Raw genomic sequence first — 22,552 nt, forward strand, 5'->3', positions numbered from 1 at the left:
CAAAATAACTAGGCTCAGTGAAAGAAAGCAGACCAAAAAACTGCACACTGTATGATTCCACCAATATGAAATTCTAAAAAATGTAAGCTAATCTTCAGTGACAGAAAACAGATCAGTGGTTGCCCGGCGATAGTGGTGGAGGAATGGGATGGGGGGATTACCAAGACACTGGATGAAATGTTGAAGGGGCGGTGATGGATTCATAGGTATATACTTACGTCAGAACTTATTGGCTGGGCGTGGTGCCTCACGCCTGTAATTCCAGCACTTTGGGAGGCCAAGGCGGGCGGATCACTTGAGGTCAGAAGTTCGAGACCAGTCTGGCCAACAGAGTGAAACCCGTCTCTACTAAAAATACAAAAATGAGCTGCGTGTGGTGGGCACATGCCTGTAATCCCAGCTACTTTGGAGGCTGAGGCAGGAGAATCACCTGAACCCAGGAGATGAAGGTTGCAGTGAGCCGAGGTTACGCCGCTTCACTCCAGCCTGGGCGACAGAGCAAGACTCTGTCTCAAAAACCAAAACCAAAACCAAAACAACTTATTAAATTGTATAAATATGTGCAGGTTATTATATGTCAATTTCATGTAAATAAAACTTTTTAAAAAGGCAATGCTACACCTTCTGTCAGTGCATTTGACCAAAGATTTGGAAATAGATTCCAGCTAATACAATTTTTCTTTTTTCTTTTTTTGAGACAAGGTCTCACTCTGTCACCCAACCTGGAGTGCAGTGGTGTGATCATGGTTCCCTGCAGCCTCGAACTCTAGGGCTCAAGCAATCCTCCTGTCTCAGTATCCTGAGTAGGTGGCACCATAGGTGTATGCCACCATGCCTGGCTAATTTATTTTTATTTTTTTGTAGAGGTGGGGTGGCACTATGGTTGCCCAGGCTGGTCTTGAACTCCTGGCCTCAAGCCATCCTCCCACTTCAGCCTCCCAAAGTGCTGGAATTACAAGCATGAGCTGCTATGCCTGGCTCCAGCTAATAAAATTAATAAATAAAAGTGAAAATAATTCTTCTGATTCTATCACCTGCATCAACAGTGAGTGGAAAATACACATATGCCGAAGAGTTATGTGAGTCTTTCTCACTCTGACAAGGACTTTCTCACTCTGAATTATGTTTAAGTTTTAATTTATACACTCTAAGACTCCAAGAATGTCAGAAAGAATGTCTGCTTTGACATTTCTAGGTAACACATTCATTGTTACAGTGAGTTGCCTAGAGAAGGTGCTCAAAAAACATTAGAGAAAGAAGGAAAGAGTAAATGAGTGAAGAGCCAAAATGGAGGCTGGGGGGTGGTAAGCATTTCTTGACAGAAAGAGTTTCCTCACAAGCTACCAACAAAAACTGTGAAACAGTTTAGCCCCAAGAACTTCAAGATCAGGATAAATATCGGTTATCTTAGTTGATTTAGGTGCTGGCTTACTACACACCGAAGGGCTGGACAAATTGAATAACCTAGAGATTCTTCCCACGCTTTCTGATGCTGCTAATGTTCTTCAGGCTCTTCTATCTGAAGCCTCCAGAAGGAAGTGCAGCAAGAATACCTTCAGTAGCGGCCGGGCGCGGTGGCTCAAGCCTGTAATCCCAGCACTTTGGGAGGCCGAGACGGGCGGATCACGAGGTCAGGAGATCGAGACCATCCTGGCTAACACGGTGAAACCCCGTCTCTACTAAAAAAATACAAAAAATTAGCCGGGCGAGATGGCGGGCGCCTGTAGTCCCAGCTACTCGGGACGCTGAGGCGAGAGAATGGCGTAAACCCGGGAGGCGGAGCTTGCAGTGAGCTGAGATCCGGCCACTGCACTCCAGCCTGGGCGACAGAGCGAGACTCCGTCTCAACCAAAAAAAAAAAAAAAAAAAAAAGAATACCTTCAGTAGCTTTGGAATTGAATCTCATGCTGTACTGATTGTTGAGGTGATGCCACACATTTAATGACAAATATTTAAAATGTCCTTGTCATCTCCTACATCAAGCTGGCTCTATTCTGTGCAATTTCAGGTTTAGTCAGAGGAAAAACATTATAACTCATGGCCATTTAAATGCCAACTTGGTTTTGGGGTTGGCGTTTTTAATAACCTCAGGTACACAAGAGTAAGAATAGTTTCTCAGAAACTGGTATTAAGCAAACAAAAAAATAGTAATCATACAGATTTAAAAATGACAATTAAAAAGCTTGATGTAATGGACAAAGAACACTACACCCCAAAATACTGTCTTTTCAAACTTATTTAGAACAACAACAAAAAAAGGGCTACGTACTAGGCAATGAAAGAAATCTCAAAATACCAATTTGTTTTATGTTGCCTTGCTATGTAAGGCATTCTTTTATCACTACTCAATAAAACTGAAAATCATTATTAAAAATAACAAAAAAAATTATCTCTGAATTTGAATAAATTATTGTACATTTCCTCTGGCCAGGTCCTATGCTAAGCACTTCTTATGCAGTATTTCATTCACCCTCGTGAGTGTGGTACTAACGTTATCTCCATTATACAGTGGAGGAAACACACTGAGAGGCCGAGAAGCCGCATCAGGTAACTAATTCCCACCATGCCTATTCTTCCATTCCCACCAACATCTATAAAATATAAATTTCCCCGTTTACTCCATGTTTCCCAACTAATTCCAGGCACTTCCTTTTGCTTCTGCCGTCCATTCCCCTGGTTCCTTATCCGCAAAGCATCTCATGGGTCCCCATCCTCATTTCTAGGGATTTTCTATGATCCAGGGAAAACAACAAAATCAAATGAGGGATTTCAAAAGGTGTCCTTCCAAAAAAGCAGAATGTCTTTCTACCTTCGGGAGTGAAAAAGGAGTCACCATTTTTCTTACCTCTGCCTAGGAACTAAATTCCAACTCAGGATTACAAATGGACCTACGTAGTATACAAGATTTCAGAGTCTGGCCTGTTTGCTTGCTGGGGAGTACTAGCCAGCTGCAAAAACACGTCAACGCTGGGAACTGCCTTGGACGGTAAGGTGGGCCTTGATATTCCACTTCAATTCTCCCAGGCTCTCCTATCATCTCAGAGGAATCTACCTATCCATCTATTTATTTTTTATCATGCTCTACATACAAATATTTTTATCTTATTTTACTTATTTTATATCATATTCTAGAAGCTAGCAAAGGCCCAAATATCAAAAACCAAACTTCACAGATGCCTAATCAACACTTTTCTACCCTCATAAAACTAAATATTTGTAGTATTAATTTATGATGAACAGCTGAAAAACAGGATCTTAAGAAAGCTTTTAAAGCAGATATATTTTGGGGGTTTTTTGCCCAAATATATACTTATCTTACTCATTGTATTAATGCTATTAGTAGTTAGTAGTTAGGATTTAAAGGGAGGCAGATACTTTCACAGCAACCAAATCTTTAAAAAAATCTATATTTCAGAAGCTTTTTAGCTGTTTTTTTAAAATTCTCTCTTTTAGTTACATAAGAAATACATGGTTGTTGCAGAATATTTGGAAAGCACAGAAAAGTAAATAAAAGGAGTCAGAAAACATTTTATAACCTCACCAATCAAGACAACCACTGTCTATGTTGTGTCATATTTGCTTCCAGACCATAGGCTTTGTCCTGCCATCGCCAGCCACCCAGATTTAACCTCAGTGCCTGTTCTCAGCCAAAGGAACGAATTCATCCATGTGAATGGCATCAGGGGGATGGGAGGGGCTGCCCAAGTGAGATAAATGAGTGATGTTGCAGTGTAAGAACACAAACGATGGTAGACACTCTGAAAACTGGGGTGGACACCTCTCCCCTAATGGGGCAGTGGCTTCCCAAGACCCAGGGGACGGTGGCTCTGGAGGACTGAAGGCCCCGATTTGTCTCAACCTCTAATTTTCAAGAGAAACTTATAACCTAGATTTTTATGTTGAAATATCTTGATTTGTAAATGTTGGCTTTAGGTTTTCAAAAACACTATGTAGACCAAAGAAACCAAAATTACATACTAGTTGAAGCCTCTGACTTAACCCACTTCCTGGGGCCACATAGTCAGGCTTTCACAGAACTTCTAAAGTGCCTTAAACACTCCCCCGAGATGGAGTCTCACTATGTCATCCAGGCTGGAGTGCAGTGGCATGATCTCAGCTCACTGCAACCTCCCTCCTGAGTTCAAGCGATTCTCCTGCCTCAGCCTCCTGAGTAGCTGGGATTACAGGAGCACACCATCACTTGGCTAATTTTGGTATTTTTAGTAAGATGGGGTTTCACCACGTTGGCCAGGCTGGTCTCGAACTCCTGGCCTCAGTTGATCCGCCCACCTTGGCCGCCCAAAGTGCTGAGATTACAGGTGTGAGCCACCACTCTCAGTCAACCCATCATCTTCATATAGCAGATTTGTGAACATCCAAGTCTCAGAGGTGTACCCAGGCGAGAAACATCTATAAAATTCTGCAAACAACTGTCCTGTCTTGGAGATAGACCATGCAAGGAAGCGTGTCTTGAATTCTGCAGCAAAGAAGCAACCCCGTTTACCTTTGTTTAACCATCATTTTCCAAACTTAGTTGAATATAGAACTTTCTTTCCCATTTTGTCTACATAATAACTACTGGTATTCTTTAGCCCTAATGTTCTGCAGAACACACTTCGGGAAATTCTAATTTAACACAAAACTGTTTCCCTAATGACCATGTGAGCCTTGTGGTAGGCCATGAGAGGAGAAACTAGAATAAGCTTTATGATGTACCTTAAATTCCTGCACATCACGCTCTGTGGGCGCCCTTTCCCTGCACATAGAATAGGTCTTCATGCTATGTAATCAACACATGTTGACCACTTTTCTATGCTACAGAAGGTGGGCTAATTTCAAATAACTTATATGAGACTCAGGAGTCTGACATAAGCTAAATGAATTGTCTTTATAATTGCAATTTATACAGGCAAATAAAGAAAGAAATTTTCACTCTTCTGGCATATGCCAACTGTTGGAAGAGGGCAAATGAAGTCAAAATATAGTTTACATTTTCCTACAGGTTGTCCTCAAAGTGGACAGAAAACAACCAAAAGTCAACAATGTTCTCACTAAATCAGTAATTACTGTGTTCTACACAAACCTATATTTTTCTGGTTGTCGAACAAGTTTCTCCACAAAGGATCAGCTATCACACCACCTTGATGAAATGCTATCCTATTAGGGAGGTCAGTTTTTTCCATCTATGATTGCTTATGGTTTTACTTTTGTCTTTATGAAGATGAGCTTTGACTAGTAATTCGATAAAACTATTTTTGTGGCTTTCCATTTTCCACAATAATTACTCTAAAATTCTCAAAAGAATACCTCAGCTTAAGCTTTCATGTCTTTGTTTTCATTCGACCTAGTAGTTGTTGGAAAGGCCAGGTATTTAACGGTGGTTTACCTAAATTCCCTTTTCTAAATCAAGATATAGTTCCTAAGAAGTTTCTGGTAACAAGACACTTAAAAGTTCTGTTCAATTTAAGACCTTTGGAAAAACTAGCATGGAATTCTCCATGTAATTCATACGTGAAACAAAAATATAATATTTACCAACTGTGACAAATGTTTCTTCTTCTGCCATTCCAGGAGAGGAATCATAACTAAATTATTTAAATCACTTAATAAGGGAGTTCCATGTATTATTTGTAACGTAACACACATACACGCACATACACACACATCACACTATACAGATACACATGTGAAGCTTCTTTTCTCCAGAAAACATCTACAATATGCTGGGAGTGGTGGCTTATGCCTGTAATCCCAACACTTTCGGAGGCCAAGATGGGAGAATAGAATAACTTGAGTATAGTAGTTTGAGACCAGCCTGGACAACACGGTAAGACCCCATTTCTACAAATAAAAAAAATCAGCTGGGCATGGTAGTGCATGCCTGTGGTTCCAGCTATACAGGAGACTGAGGTAGGAGGATCCCTTGAGCCCCAGTGGTCGAGGCTGCAGTGAGCTATGAACGTGACACTGTACTCCAGCCTGGGCAACAGAGTGAGACCCTGTCTCAAAATAAATAAATAAATTGGGAAATCTCTACAATTTAACTTCTACTTTAAAATATCAAAAAGACTTTAGTGAATGCCCAGCTCTAAAAAGAAGTAATATACTGTAGAGTTTCCTACTTCCTAGGGGGAAGAAAACAGCTGGGCAAACACACTAACAACACTGTTAGTGGGGCGGGCGTGTATTAAAGAGGCTTCATTAGATGCCTGCAGATACAAGGGGCGCTGACTTCTTGTGAACATTCTTTCTTTCCTCAGACCAAACAGGTCTGTCATTCGAATCTTTTTTTTCATATCCTGTAGCTGTCAAACACTCTTCCTTGACATGAATCCAAAGCTGTAATTTTCTACATGAGCCACTCTTTTTTAGGAGGAGGTGTGTGATTTTTGGTTTCTGTTTTGTCTACATTCCTTGCAAACGCCCCTTCTGATGCAATGTTTCACAAAATACTTATTATACTGATCCCTAGTGGAGGACGGAACAGTGCATACACACACGTAAATACACATACACACGTGTGTGTATATATATCTATATCATCTATATCTATATCTACATCTAAGCAGCTTTGGATTTTTAAACAGGTATTGTTAATCTATGGATAAATTTAATCAACCTCTTGGTCTCCATTCACAAGTACTGGCTGTGAGTTCGTCAGATATATATAATTCTCCTATCTACTTTACTGTCTCAAATTTGCGCTCCTACATCCAACTACCCGACATTTCCATCTGGATACTCAGGATCATCCAAAACTCAACATGACCAGGATTGAAATCATCATGATCTCTAAATTACTCCCTGTCCTGCATTTTCTTGACCACCTAAGTTTCTAACTTGGAAAATCCTTCTATATTCCCCCCTCTCATCACCACTATACGCAATTACTGCTAACCAGGTGCTGCCAATTTTACCTCCTAGCACTCAGCACTTCCTCTATTCCTGCCACCCTTGTCCTAATGCAGGTCTCCATTAACCTGTGCCTTGATTCTGCAACAGCTTCCTCTCGGCCTCTAGTGCTCTGCCTCTCAAATATATCCTAAATTTGGTACCAAATGGTTCCATCTAAAAGGCAAGTGGTGAGTTCATGCTCCAGTTTAAATTGTTTCTAAGGCTCCCTATGGGCTACAGGTAGAAATGCAATGTTAGCTCTATTTCCATACCTTGGTATGACAAAGCATTTCCTCTATGACTGCCAGCATACCTTTTTACAGTCATCTCTTTTCAGCAACTCAATTGCATGTAGTTAATACCCCAAACACTGCCCACCCCCAGTTGTTTCTCAGTCTGTGCCTGAGTTCATGTTGCCACCTCCTCCTGGAATCCTTTGCTAACACTCTGCTCACTCCTTAATTCCCTTCCCTCGCTTCCTGCACTGCACAATCCCGTCCCAATTTCTCAAGCTCCACTAAGAAACCATTTTGGCTCTCTGCAGTTGAGTCCGTTGCCATTCTGTGCTCCTACCTCACTCTGTACAACTATCTGCCACTATTTTATAATTATCTGCTTCCATATCAGTCTCGCTTGCTGGGATGTAACTCATTTCTTCTTCATCTTTGTATGTGCAGTGCCCGGCATACAGTAAGTGCTCAGTAAATGTCTGTTAAGACTGTGGAACTGGAGCCACATCCTCCTGAGTTTCTGGGGCTGCCTATGCCTTTCCAGGTGCATGTGCATTCTTGCAGAAGGCACCCAGGGCTAAGAGTAAAGGTGGATACAAGGAGAATTGTGTCTTCTGACCCCTTGCAAGCTCTAAAAACAATCTGGGACTTTAGGAGCTATATTTTCATGCACTTAACCAAACACAAATACCTAACTAGTTGATATCAGCAGAAGAAAGGAAGTTAGAGAAAGAAAAATAATAAGAGTTCAGGAACAACTGAAATATTCAGGTAAAAGGCTGATATGGAAAGATAAGGCTGGAATACTTGACCCTAACCTTGTGAGGCTGATTTTTGTGATGCACAAATGGCTCAAATGTGACTCTCAACAACTGCTTTAGTTATCTTTCAAAATGAGAGAGTGAAAAAAGAAAATAATGAAAAAGTAGTTGTTCTTCTTGTTAGTTATACAAAAAAGGGGAAGAAAGGGAAGCAGATTCCAGTACCATTTCATTCAACTGACATTTCTAGAGTCTAGATGATAAAAATAGATTTGGACAATGACAGCAGCCCCATTCCAAGGGAAAAGGCAAGACTGAGGAAGGGACAGGCTTTAATTACAGCAAGAGGAAAAGGGCAGGCAGGCAGGTGGAATTGTGGGAGCCAAGGCTCTACTGTGTGCCAGAGCGAATTGTGCCTCCCTGTGAGACTCATTGAACCCCATTTCCCTTATATGAGCGCTTGCCCTAACACACAACCAGGCCACATGGAAGTATATGCAGGACATCCACTAAGGCTGGGCAGTTGCTACGATTCCACTCCATTCAATGCAGCAAACATTTACTGGGCTCTTTCATGTATCAGAAATATAATTCCAAGGTTGGGAGGTGGGAATAAATAAACTGGGCAGAGTTCCTGAGCTCTAGGAATTTATCATCGAACGAACAAAGGAGAATAATGCTATCTGGCCAGAGAGAGAATACCTTGACTAAGAAATGTGTGGGGGATGGAAAGGAAGAGAGATGAAATTTCTATCATATGTATTTGATGAACAGTTTAAATAGAGAATGAATATAAGTAAAAAAATTACTGAACATAATTTGTGTCTAACAGGTGATTGTTTGTACTGAATTTCATAAATGCAGCTGACTGTTCTGTCTGCTCTCAAGTTCAAAGGGTTATTTATGTGCCATTTTGCGGGCAGGATAAAATGTAATACTCTAGAAGCCAAAGTAAGAACATTTACTTAAGATTATGTACTACTTATGTAGCTTCTAAAAGGCTACAAAATTTAAGAGCTACAGAAAATTAAAATAAAGCTATAAAACGTACATCAGTTTTCAGGAGGAAGAGAGTAGAAATGAATACTCAGACTTTGTAAGATAAATTGCTGGGTGCAGATTTGTTTTAGCATCATTTTTGTCTAATTAGTAACAAATCAATTTATGGTAGGATTCGAAGGAAGAACTGAAAAGCAGCTGCATTTTTACATGGGAGTCAGCCCTGTGAGAAAGAAACGCTCCCAGGGAGTCCCTACTGCTGGAATACCACAGTAGGTTAGTCAGATGCCTTAGAGTTGTTTTGAAGATTAAATAAGATATCCTGCAGAAGGTGCAGCACAAATTGCCTGGGACTTAATACTTGTTAAGTAAAAGCAATTCCTCGTTCCCTACCCTTTTACTTTCTAATAGCAAATTAAACTACACAGAATAGTCCGGGAACAAAAAATTCATTATGTATGATGAGTCAAGGAATGGCTACTTTTGAAAGGTCTTATAGTGTTGTTATTTGACCTCTCGAAGAATGTCTATGTAATACTGTGATAAAAATGAAAATTAGTAAAAGATAATAAGCTGCAAAGCATATTTTAATCTTCTGGGAAACTGCTGGCATCACACTGCATGAAAGTAAACAGGGCATTATCTTAAACCTTAAGACATTTACCATCTAGTATTAAATTGCTTTCATCTGGCAGGCAGAGGAAAGAATATGCAACCTGAAATCAGAAGATCTGGGTTTGATTCCAGATCCTGACATTTATTAGCTGTGTAATCTAGGGTAAGTTACTTACCCTCTCTGAGCTTCTTTGTTTTCATCTTTAAAGTAAGAGTGATAATATCAACTATACAGGAAGTGGTTAGGGAGGAGTAAACAAAAGAATTCTTGTGCAAGTCCCTCGGTACAGGGCTGCACACAGAGCTGGCCCTTACTAATCAGCGGTTCACGCTGAATTTTTGTGAGTTGCATGGAATTTCACTGGTAACTCCAGCTGTTAAGAGTAAACACTTATTTTCACACAATGCATAAAAATAGAAGTAAAAACGTATCTTGAGCATTATTCTACACAAAATGTAGACAGCCCAGACAAAACACTTAAAAAAGGGGTAAAATTATTCCCATTATAAAACATTCCTCATTGTACAGAAAGATGTTTCACCACAAGTTTCTTTTGGGTTTCAGGCACTTCCACTGTGTGTCTATGTGCGTGTGTGCGTGCATGTATGCATACATTTGTATGCACATGTGTATACACTCACATCCATCTTTCCATACCTTCATTATTTAGCAGATCACCAATATATGGTGTTAAACTTTTTATTTAACCATCTCAACCCTTAGTAAGTAAAAAGGAAGAAAAACTTCATTTTTGAATCCATGTCTACATCACTCCTTTGTTCGCTGCCCACATACTTCACCTTTTCACTAATTCAAGCCAGGGCAAGAAAACAAGAAATGCAGGATACACTCTCGCAGGCAGGCTGGGCTGCGCTCACTCCATTTCTTCTTCTCCTCTCCCTGCTCCCACTGCTAAACTTATTGGCCCTGCTCCAAGAACTCTAATTCAAGGAGGTGGCAATCCTTCTCCTAAGTGGCTCTGGGGTGAAAATGCAATCAGGTCATGATGGAACAATGGCATGTGGGTTGGGGGGGCGTGGTTCACACTGGAACCATGAGTGGGAAAAATGAGGTCTTCTCTCCGGGAACTCTGGCTTAGAGCTGGGCAGCTGAAGTAAGGTGCTGCCCCTTTAAGACAGGTGCCCTGAACCCTACCTGAATCAATAGAAGGCTTATTTATTCACCTTGTGTCAACACAAAGTAACCTCTGTTCTAGAGAAAGACAAAAAAATAATATTCTGCTCTAAAAGCACTTAGCTGGTTACTTTATGTCCAAGCCATTACAGGAGTTTCCCAGACTATAATGGCATTCCCACTAGAAATGGTCTCCTTTTACTTCATTCTTGTGTCTTTTTTGGTTAAGAAGCCAGCAGGAGTGGTGTAGTGAAAAAGGAGAGTCAGGAAAATTGTCTGGTCTTTACTTTGGTTCTACAACTAGTTAGCTGTGAAACAAGCCTTTTAACCTGTTTGTGTTTTGAATGTGGAAAACAAGAGCTTTGCATTATATGGTTTTGACAATTCCCTCCAGTCCCCAAACTTTTGTGATTCTATGCGACACGATGCAAAATTTTGAAAGTAAGATTTCTGTTATTAAATAGGAACAAATCGAAATAAGAGAATTAAATATATGATTTAAGGTGACACAGAAATAACATAAATCCAAAGAAAATGCGGAAGAAACTATTTAAAAGAGGTATAAAACCAGAAATTGGTAAATTTAAAAACTATAGAATCTATGAAACTTAAGAGTTGGAGCTTTAAAATAACAATAAAAGATTAAAACTTTTGGCCGAGCGTGGTGGCTCATGCCTGTAACCCAGCACTTTGGGAGGCTGAGGCGGTAAGATCATTTGAGGTCAGGAGTTTGAGACTAGCCTGACCAATATGGCAAAACCCTGTCTCTACTAAAAATACAAAAAAATTAGCTGGGCATGGTGGCACATGCCTGTAGTCCCACCTACTCAGGAGGCTCATGTAGGAGAATTGCTTGAACCCAGGAGGGAGAGGTTGCAGTGAGCCGAGATTGTGCCACTGCACTCCAGCCTGGGAGACAGAGCAGACTCCGTCTTAAAAAAAATAAAAAAAGTAAAGACTAAAACTTCTGCCAAAGGTAAAGATTAAACCTGAGAGAAAGTACAAATACACTACTTTGGGAATAAAAAAGGAAATGTAACCATAGATGTAAATGAAGAACTATATATATATATATATATATATATATATATATATATATATATATATACACTATGTTAGTAAATTTGAAAAATTTTTAAGAATAATCTTATAGAAAGCTATTACCAAATAACTAAAAAAAAATTTTGACGTCCCAATATACAAATAATTATGAACAAAATTGTATCAATGATTTAAAAATATAACACAATTTCCTCAAAGCCACTAGTGCCAAATTATTTTATAAGCAATGTTAAGAAACAAATACTTCTATATTACTCAAGTTATTTTGGAGGATAGAAAAAGATGGAAAAATTTCCAACTCACTTACTAAAATTCACATATCCTTGTACAAAAAGCAGAAGAACACAGTGCTAAAAACAATCAAAGCATAAACCTATAGTCTGATATTACTTAGAAGCACAGATGCAGAAATCCTAAATAAAATACTAGTAAATCCAGTGTAAATAGAATTCAAACCCAGGGGACACACATTACTGTTTGTAGGAAATAAGATTATTTACCTAGAAAATGTAAGAGAATCATAAAAACCTATAAAACCTAACAAAGACGGGTAAGGTGGGTATACAAATAAAGATCAACTGCTCTCCTAACTAGCAGCAAAAAAAAAAAAAAAAAGGAAAAAGAAATTCTGTTTCCACTATAACAAAAATGAGAAATATTAAAAACCTGACATAGAACAAGAAATCTGTGGAATCTATAAAAAGAAAAAATACTAAAAGATGTTGCTGAGAGACAGAAAAGCAGACTTTAAAAATAGAGAAAACATCTATTCTCTCCAAGTTAATATATAAATCAGGTGGATTTCCAATAAAAATTCCAACAGGATTTTTCTGGCAGCTTGACAAAATAATTCTAAAACAATCAGAGACATCTACATGGCATTAATCTAATCAAGGGATCAAAGTTAACATCACCAGCACTGGCACAAACCAACATTCTGTTTGATATGATCTAATAAGGACACAGCATCGTTATTACGATATTCCTACCAAAATGCTGAAGTTGAATTTAATCACAAGAAAACATCAGACAAACCCAAAACGAGGAACATTCTATAACTGGCCTGCACTCTTTCAAAATGCCAAGGTCAAGAAAGACAGATAATGAGGACCTCCTGTTCCATAATAAACGAGACTAATGAGACAACACGACTAAATGAAATGTGTGATCTTGGGTTGGATCCTGGACTTGGGGGATTGAAAGGAATGCGGTGGTGGTATAAATACCTACACAGGACGTTACTGGGGCAATTGACACAATTTTGAATATGGACTGTGATCAGATGTTAAATTTTCTAAACTTTTTTCGAATTTGGAAAATGTGTTGCAGAAACAGAATATCCTTGACCTTAGGAAATGCACATTGAAGTACTAATATTTAGAGCATCTGCACTGAAGCTGTATCTACAAACTGACTCAAATAGCTAAAAAAAAAAAAGTGTGGAGACTGTGTGTGAGCATGCATATGTCTGTGTGCAGAGAGAGAAACAGAAAGGGAAGGAGAATGAGAAAGAGACAGCGTGAATGATAAAGCAATAGGGTAAAAGGTAAATAATTGGTGAATATGGGAAAAGGATATAGGGAAGTTCCGTGTAACATTCTTGCAAGTTGTCTGTAAGTTTATAATTATATCAAAACATCAAAGTTACAACAACTACACATATATGTAAAATATATACATACACACACATACATATTTATAAAATAACAGTGACTTACACTCCTACGCATGAAAATATGTTTTAATAGCATAATAATTAAGACAATATGGCAACATAAATAATCAGAAAGGTTAATAGAATAGAAAGTGCAGAAAGAGATATTGCTAAGAATTCAGAATAGATAAAGCTGAAATCCCAAGTTCATAAGAAAAGTCCATCTTGGGAGTAGAGAAAGATTTTCAAAGTATGGCTATGAAGACTGGAACCATAAAGAAAAGGATTGGTAGAGTTGACCATATACATAAAAAAATGTCTGACAATAAAAAACACCATCAACAATGTTAAAAGATAAACAACAAAATAAGAAACATATTCGCAACATATATGATGTATAGCAGGTTCATATTCTTAAATTATAAAGGCCAACAACATAGCTGCTAGTATTGTTCTGGAAAATTGTAGATGCTCAATACATAGAGATTTAATGAATAAATAAACGCCAACAGAAAAATAAGCTAAGGTCATGAACAAGTAATTTACCATCATTCAAGAGATGAATTAATAATAACCTGCAAACATATGAAAAATGTTCAGCCTTAATAATGATCAAAGGAATGCAAGTAAGAGATTTTTCACTGATTGAATTACTAAAGATATAGATTCATATGTATTGATATCTTAAGATGTTCATGGACTCCCTTCCCCTTTCTCTTGGCCAACCCACAGTCATCTGTTAGGTCTTCTTTTCCAAAACCTTTGCCTGATTACATTCTCTCACAGTATCTCATACTTACAGCTTTTCTCACTCATCACAACTTAAAATAGTTATGCCCTTAACTATTTGATGATGTCCCAGTTTGGGGTCTTCTGAAGCAGGGCTTTAGAAGAACTTGGGTGCAGGTGGTTTATTTGGGAGGTGATCCAAAGATATGGGAGTGAGGGAGTAGGGATGAGACACGGATAGGGGAAAAAACCAATAAAAGATGACTGTGCGGTTTAGTCTGTGGAAGCTGGAGCTCACTCCTGCTGCGGTCCTCATGAGGAACTGTGTAAACAAGCTTGCAAACTGTCCTAATGCAGGATTGGGGGCTGGGACATTTCATTTACCCACTTCATATACCAGCTCCCATCTCCACTGGTTGGGAGTTGCTTCTGGGATGTGATTGTGTTTGAGCAAAATGAGCTTGTGAGGTATCAGGAAAAGTGAGGCAGAAATATGGAGATGTTCTTTGGTGTGTGCTTGAGACATGAAGGAGCAGCGTTCACAGACTGACAGCGAAGATTATCCAAGGCGGGTGTGAGGCAGGGCAGACAGCAGTGGCTACTTAGATTTCTCAGGGATCCCAGCTCTAAGTAGGGGCTCAATAAATACCTTTTAAATGAAAAATAGTTTATAAAATATTATATTTTACATAATCCTGTTTTTTAGTAAAAAGAAGCAAATGTATGTGCACACACATGCTATACGTATTAAGTGTATAAAACAAATGGTATTGGGGAATTTACAAAAATAGAATGAAATCATTATCGCTATTTGAGAAAGATAATTTTAACGGAAACATGGGTAAATAAGTGGTAGCAGTCAGAGAAACTACTTATGGGTTAGGCTTTGTGCTACATATCGCATTCTTAAAACAATGCTGTTGCAAGCCTCTACTTCAGGCCTTCTCCATTCCATACCTGTGTTCTTCCATCACAGCACAGAGCAGCAGGGAGGCATTAGAGAGAGGCGGGACGCAAGGAGACCAGTTACAAGGCAATGTATAGTTTAGGATGACTTGAGATAGGGACAAGGACAATATAGATGTAGAGAACTAAACAGATAAAAAAGAGAGAGAGAGAGAGACTTTATAATTAGGATACAAAACTAAACGACAGGCCTAGGGGGTCCTTGAGGGAGAAGCCATCCTATGAGAATGTAAGAGGTCAAAGATGACCCCAGGATTTCTAGAATTTCTGGCTTGAGAGATGAATGATGCTACTAAGTTAGACAGGAGGAGGAAAAAGTTTGGAAAATACAGATGAGTTCCGTTTAAACTATGTTGACTTGGAGATGCCTGAGAGGCGGGATGTGGAAATATTCAGGAACCACTTAGAGTTTGGAGTTCAGGAGAGAAAGAGCACTGGAGCTTATGCAGGAATCATCAGCGTATGGTATATAGATGATAGCTGAAAACAAATAAAATAGGATTGCCCCAAAACAGGGCATTTAGCATAGGAAACGAAGTGAGTAAACAGTAACAGTAAACAGCAACATTTAAATTAAAAGGAGGCCAGGCATGGTGGTTCACACCAGTAGCCCCAGCACTTTGGGAAGCCGAGGCGGGAGGATCACTTGAGGCCAGGAGTTCGAGACCATCCTGGCCAATATGGTGAAACCCTGTCTCTACTAAAAATACAAAAATTAGCTGGGAGTAGTGGTGGGTACCTGTAATCCAAGCTATTTGGGAGGCTAAGGCAGGAGAATCACTTTAACCCAAAGTGGAGGTTGCAGTGAGCAGAAACCACACTACTGCACTCCAGCCTGGGCAACAGAGCAAGACTCTGTCTCAAAAATAAATAAATAAATAAACAATTAAAAAAAAAAAAAGGAAAAAGAGCAGCAAATAAATTAGGGGAAACTTAAAGGCAATGTTAGCATGGAATTCAAGAGAGATTTTTCATGGAAATGATTTTTAAAAACCCAAAAAAGGTCAGGCACAGTGGTTCACGCCTGTAATTCTGACACTTTGGGAGGCTGAGGTGGGCGGATCACTGGTGCTCAGGAGTTCGAAACCAGCCTGGGCAACAAGGGGAGACACCCGTTTCTACAAAAAGTACAAAAAGATTAGCTGGGTGTGGTGATGTGCCTGTGGTCCCAGCTACTTGGGAGGCTGAGGTGGGAGGATCACTTGAGCCCTGGAAGTTGAGGCTGCAGTGACCGTGATTGTGCCGCTGTACTCCAGCCTGGGCGATGGGAGTGAGACCCTGTCTCAAAAACAAACAAAAAAGCATCTTAAAAAGTAAAATACTATGTAGACTCACTGGGCATTGGGGTACTGTGCTCTCTGAACTAGAGGGTATCCAAAAGAACATTCCACTGAACTGTAAGCTGCCTGAGGGTGGGAACTGTGCCTATCTTGTCTACTGTGGGACAGCATAGTGCTCGGCCTAAAACGTACTCAGTTTACTGAATGAAGACATTAATTTGAGCTGGCTTGTAATAATGCCAGAGCCTAAACCAAAAACATATGTCAGCTGATTGAAATAAAATTCCCTTCTTTGGCTCCTACATTTAACAACGGTAGTGGAGAGAAACCTCCTCTTGCTGTTTGGTCTTTCTAATGATGTCTCCTAGTCTTATTTTCTTCATCCTATTTTACTACCTTATGTATGTTCAGAGGAAAGATGTTCTTTCACTCAAATGGCTGTGACTCAAAGTGCCCAGTTAGCATCAGCCCACATTGTTAAGAAAGTAAGATTGTTTGATTCTTTAAATTCCAAGGGGATGGGAGTACAATGAAAATATTAGTATTGGCCGGGCGCGGTGGCTCAAGCCTGTAATCCCAGCACTTTGGGAGGCTGAGATGGGCGGATCACGAGGTCAGGAGATCGAGACCATCCTGGCTAACACAGTGAAACCCCGTCTCTACTAAAAAAATACAAAAAACTAGCCGGGCGTGGTGGCGGGCGCCTGTAGTCCCAGCTACTCGGGAGGCTGAGGCAGGAGAATGGCGTAAACCCGGGAGGCGGAGCTTGCAGTGAGCTGAGATCCGGCCACTGCACTCCAGCCTGGGCGACAGAGCAAGACTCCGTCTCAAAAAAAAAGAAAGTATTAGTATTAAAAATAATTTAAAACAGAAAGAAATTAAGCCTGAAAGTATTCTAAATTCATTCTTCCTTCTTTTAATAAGTCGGCTGTCTCTTCTAAACAGACTGTGGAACCTCTGTAGGTTTATTTTTTTTTAAAACCTTCTGTCATATCACAAGTGACTTAAATATCTTGTGGTTTCATGACAATCTTCCCTAAATTCAGTTCAGTTTTTGCAAAACTCCATCAAATAATATGTAAGGCATGAATTTGATAGTTCGAAGACAGGTCATGCTGCCTAAGTGAAATAATCAGTAACTTAAGAGTTTTTTAAAATTTGGTTTACATAGGTAAGTATTTATGCTCACCACATTAAACCATCTTTAATACGGTCATTACCTTTCTACTCATGTGAAGTTCATAGTAAACAGTTCTCACAAAAGGTACCAAGAGTCATCTTTTTCACCGTTTGCCCAGTATTTATATGGCAAGAAACAGAACTACGGTTTGAAGAACCTAATAGAGAAACGAAAGGAAGAACAAATTCATCCTGAGGAGGAAATGTATGACCACAAAGATTGGTTTGGGTGTGGCAGGATGCTTTTTGGACACTTGCCATTATTTTCCCTAAGTCTATGCTCTATCTTGTGATATGCCTGAATTTGGGAAGGAGAGGCAACCAGATTTCTGAAAATCTGAGTGTGGGTGCTTGCCTCCTACAATTCAAGTTCTTAAAAACACTAGTGGCTCTCTACTCTGGGTTAGATGTGCAGGAGATACATTTTTAGATTATGAAACTTTACAGTTAATGTGAAAACCCTAAAAAAGTCATGGAAGAGAGGGAACTTGTATGTTTTCCAAAATAAGCTTTCAGTGTTTAGAATTGTTTTTTGCTTTTTCCATCTTCCAAAATTTCAATTCTGCAGACAACTGCAGCTCATCCTACTGAGAAATTTGGCAGATCAGTGTGTAGCAATATTCCAGTTGGCCCAGTGTAGCACAGAATTATGTGTTAAGCTATTAAAAATACACTGAAGAATATGATAGCTCATTTTTCCTTCCATCAATATAAAGGGGAGGTATTTGGAAAGAGGAAAAAGAATACAGTAAGAATGTGCATCTTTTGGAGAAAAAATAATGCAAAAGGAATGTAACCTTTTATTCGAAAGGTCCAAAGTGTGGAAGGGCTAGCATCAGTTTTAAGATGAATCAGAGACGGTAGGTACTTTTTGGGTTGCAAGTAAAAAATGATTACTTCATTTTGGGACGGGCAGGAAAATATTAATGGAAAAGACTAACTACGATCTGGATGTCAAAGAATGGATAGGATTTATATTGGCAGAGAAGCATGAACAGGGCGTTCTGGAAGTGGTAATGTTGGAAGCTAAAGTGTGGAGGTCAGAAAGGACTTCAGGCCATTCCAGCTGCTCACCTTCTGTTCTCACTATCTGTCTACCTCTTTATGAATAGTATGTCTTTATTTAGCAATTTTTTTTGTATAACCAGGTATACCAGAACTAAAATAAATTACTCCAAAATAGTAAGTTGCGTACAAAACCACTGGCTGCCATTAAAGTTGCCTTAATTATAGCTACTAGTTGCTCAGTATAAGAAATAGGCATATTTAGAGAAAGAAAGTAGTCCTAAATTCAGAATGACATGGTAAATGTTGCCTACAATATCTGCTTACCAGCACCCTTCCTACCACCACCTAAGAACAGGTTAGGCATTGATTTGGTAGAAAGCCAATGATTCCTATACTCATGGTGCTTCTCAAACTTTTATGTACATAAAAATCAGTAAAGGAACTTGTTAAAAATGCAAATTCTTTAAGTCTGGGGTGGGGCCTGGCATAAATAAATGTACTTATTTATTTTGATTATTTATAATGTCCACCTTCCCACTAGAATGTAAGCTGCAGCAAGGCAGGGAACTTTGTCTATTTTGTTCATTGATGTATCCCAAGCACCTAGAACAGTGTCTGGTACATGCGAGGTGCTCAATCATTATGTGTTGAATAAGTGAATGGCATTTCCCACACTGAAAATTCCCCCACTAACGGGGTAAGGACCTCAATTCCCACTTGGAGGGGTTAGTCTTGCTCAAGGGACACTGCTGAGTCTTTAGAACTGAGAAAGGTCTGCAGCAGGGATAGAGGTGTCCAGCTGTCCAGAGGTTTGTACCAAATCGTTTTAGAGTCACTGCCTTCCCCACGGGACGCAGCTCACCTTGAGCTCTAGCCTTCACTTGCCCAATACTAACAGACATTAGGATTGACATGGCATGGATTTCAGCCCACAGCTCAGCTTCCTGTGACTCTTCCTGTCCGCCAACTGTGATGCTCCTGGGTTGCTCATGCCTACAGCCTTGCGCCCTGTCCCCATCTCACCAAGTCTTCATCTAAATTCTGCTTTCTTGAAAACCCTGTATGATTTGGCTTGAGACTTGAATTTCATTATTATTCTGATTGTTGGCCTTCTAAGCTTTGGCAAAGTTGAAATAATTAGGCACTGACTTGGCATCTAGCCCCAAATCACACTGTTACCCTGTGAACTCCTAAATATCATGAGTCTTGGACCTCCTACTAACGTCACAGAGTTTTTGCGCAATTGCACAAGTATCTGTAAGGCCTACATCTTACATCTTTATACCTGACGAGGCTATGCTTCTTTTCATACCCAATTAAACTTTTTCCTGTGTATTTTACACTCGTTTTCTTTGCCTAATTTTGTATTAGGCTGGTTTTAAAATATATTCTGGATCCTAATTATTTATCAATTACACACAATGCAAATATCTTCTCCCATTATGCTGCTTAACTTTTCATTTTGAACAGACACTCTTAATTTTATGTAGTCAGACTTGTCAGTTGTGATTGTGCTTTCCGTATCCTGATAAATCCTCCCATGAGATTTTGAAGATATTTTTCTTATACTTTTGTTGTTCCCACTGTAAACCAAAAATAAAATCCAAAGCCCCCCGACCTAACAGACCCCCTCTGGGGCAAGAGAAACCCAAACAACTGAATTCCTAGCCCTGATGGGAAGGTGGCCGGGACATGCCTTCTTATACCCTCCTTCCTTTGGAGTTTAGGCACACATGACCAGCACTAACATTAAAATAGAGATCATAAGACTGACAAAATAGACTCTTTGGCAATAAGACACCAAATTCCAACCTGACTTTAGTATAGCATCGCATGACAGATAGCAGACCCTCAAGGAAATAAAAATATTTTACCACAAAACCTACGCCTTTGCTATATTTTAAAATGGTCCTGCAAAGCCATCCTTTTTTGGGGAAATTTTGCATCTGTAGAGAATTTCCATTAATATAGCTATGCCTTCCATGGATCTAGGAGAGATTAACCAAGAGTCTGACACCTGTTAAAGTCTGAAAAAAAGACATTTACCATCTATTCTCCCTGAAGCCTGCTACCTAGAGGCTTCATCTACACAGCAAGAACCCTGCTTCCACAACCCCTCTTAATTCCAGCATTTCTTTCTACAGACTTTATGCCTTTACCTCAGCCCTTAACATTTTCAACCAATAGCCAATCAGAAAATCTTTGAATTCACCTGTGACCTGTACCCACCCCAACTTTCTGGGCCGAACCAACATATACCTTACATGTATTGATTTATGTCTTTGCCTGTAACTTCAGTTTCCCTCAAATGTATAAAACCAAACTAACCCGACCACTTTGGGCTCACTTTCTCAGGACCTCCTGAAACTGTTCCCTGGGCCATGGTCACTCATATTAGCTCAGAATAAACCTCTTTAAATATTTTACAGAGTTTGGCTTTTTTAATCAACACCATTTAGTTTTTTAAGCCATGTGGAATGTATTTTTGTATGTGGTATGAGGTTAAAAAATACACATACACACACAAACATATTTTTTCATACAGAAAACCAAATTTCCCAGTACCATTACTGATCATCAATCATTTCCCCTACTTGACCTGCAATGTCAGTATCAAGTACCATATATCAGGTTTCTGTATATGCATGAATACATTCTGTGCTTTCTATTTTGTTTGGTCTACGTTTCTATCTCCGTACCAACACTACTCTGACTAAATTATTACGGCTTTAAAATATGTTTTGATATAGAGTAAGCTTCTCCAGACAGGTCTTCCTACACGTTTTAGGTATTTCTTTTTGGTGCTTTCCATATGAATTTTAGGATCAGCTTGTAAAATTCCACACTCTCACACACTCACACAAAACTTACTTGGAGTTTGACTGGAATTTTATTGAGTTTTAAAATCAATTTGGTAAAAACTGACTTTGCTATTGAATCTTTCTAAGAGTGGTATATCTCTCTTTTTATTTGCATCTTAGTTTATGTTCTTCAGTAATATTTTATGCTTTTCTCCATAAGGACTTGAATATCCTTTAGATTTATTTCTAGATACCGTTTAGCTTTTGTTATTATTGTGAATGAGATCTCTATTCTCCCCCATTACTTAACACTATTTTTTGTTGTTGCCAGAAGGCTTTAGATGTTTGTGGTTGATTGTGTCTAGCAGTTTAGATGCACAGCTTCCCTAGTGCTTAGCTGCAAGCAGCAAGTCAATACTTTCTTTTTCAGCTTCTTTAGGAAAGTGCATGCATCAGGGTGTCTTCAGAGATCTGCCTGACTGATCCTTCAGGCAAGATTTTGTATTGCTCGCTTTTGAGCTCATGGTTTTCCTCTGGTGAAGCTGGTTAAGGGGGGCTCACAGGGGGAAAGGGCATCAATCATTTTTAGGGATCCCATTATACCCAGAGTTCATATTATTAGCCCCACTTCAGAGACTAGAAAATAAAAGAGATGAATTATCTTTTCCAAAGTTAGGAAGTGGTGCTCACTCAAACCCAGGCTTCTCTGACCCAGAGTCCAATGCTCTAACCTGTTACTACACATTTCCTTCCAAACACTGCTTTTCTCATAAGAAACTGAACCATGCCTCAACAGTGTGATCACAGGATTCTACCAACTAGACCACCAGGGTGGCACCGGTGTTCATCCAGAAGCCCAGGCTAGACACAGGGGAATCATGTATTTTACTTTCAACAGTCAATCAACACTGAGTCCTGCGGAATCTGCCCTCTAAGTAGCTCTTAAATGCCTTCTCTTTTCTGTGTCTCCCCTTCATCTCTCACTCTGACAGCCTCCAAGGCCTCCCACCTCCACCTCCGCCTATTGCCTCCCAGCAGGGTCATCTTTTTGTTTAAAAATATCTGACCTTATACCTGGTATGCTTAAAAACTTCCAGTGCCTCCCACTGCAATGAGAATAAAACCCACCTGCTTTCTGTGACCTATTAGGCCTTTAGAACCTCTTTCCCACCTTATTCTCTCACTTCATTTCCTACCATTAGCTTCTTATTCACTACCCTTTAGCCCTTTTCTCTGCCA

The 22,552-nt window shown here is 39.5% G+C and overlaps 1 pseudogene; it reads right to left on the reverse strand.

The window, feature by feature from the left end:
- The window catches only part of LOC117097677, a 110,381-nt pseudogene that overhangs the window by 16,687 nt on the left and 71,142 nt on the right, over positions 1 to 22,552 (reverse strand).

Source organism: Trachypithecus francoisi, unplaced genomic scaffold (genome assembly GCF_009764315.1).
Source record: "Trachypithecus francoisi isolate TF-2019V2 unplaced genomic scaffold, Tfra_2.0 Contig01461, whole genome shotgun sequence".
Lineage (NCBI taxonomy): Eukaryota > Metazoa > Chordata > Mammalia > Primates > Cercopithecidae > Trachypithecus > Trachypithecus francoisi.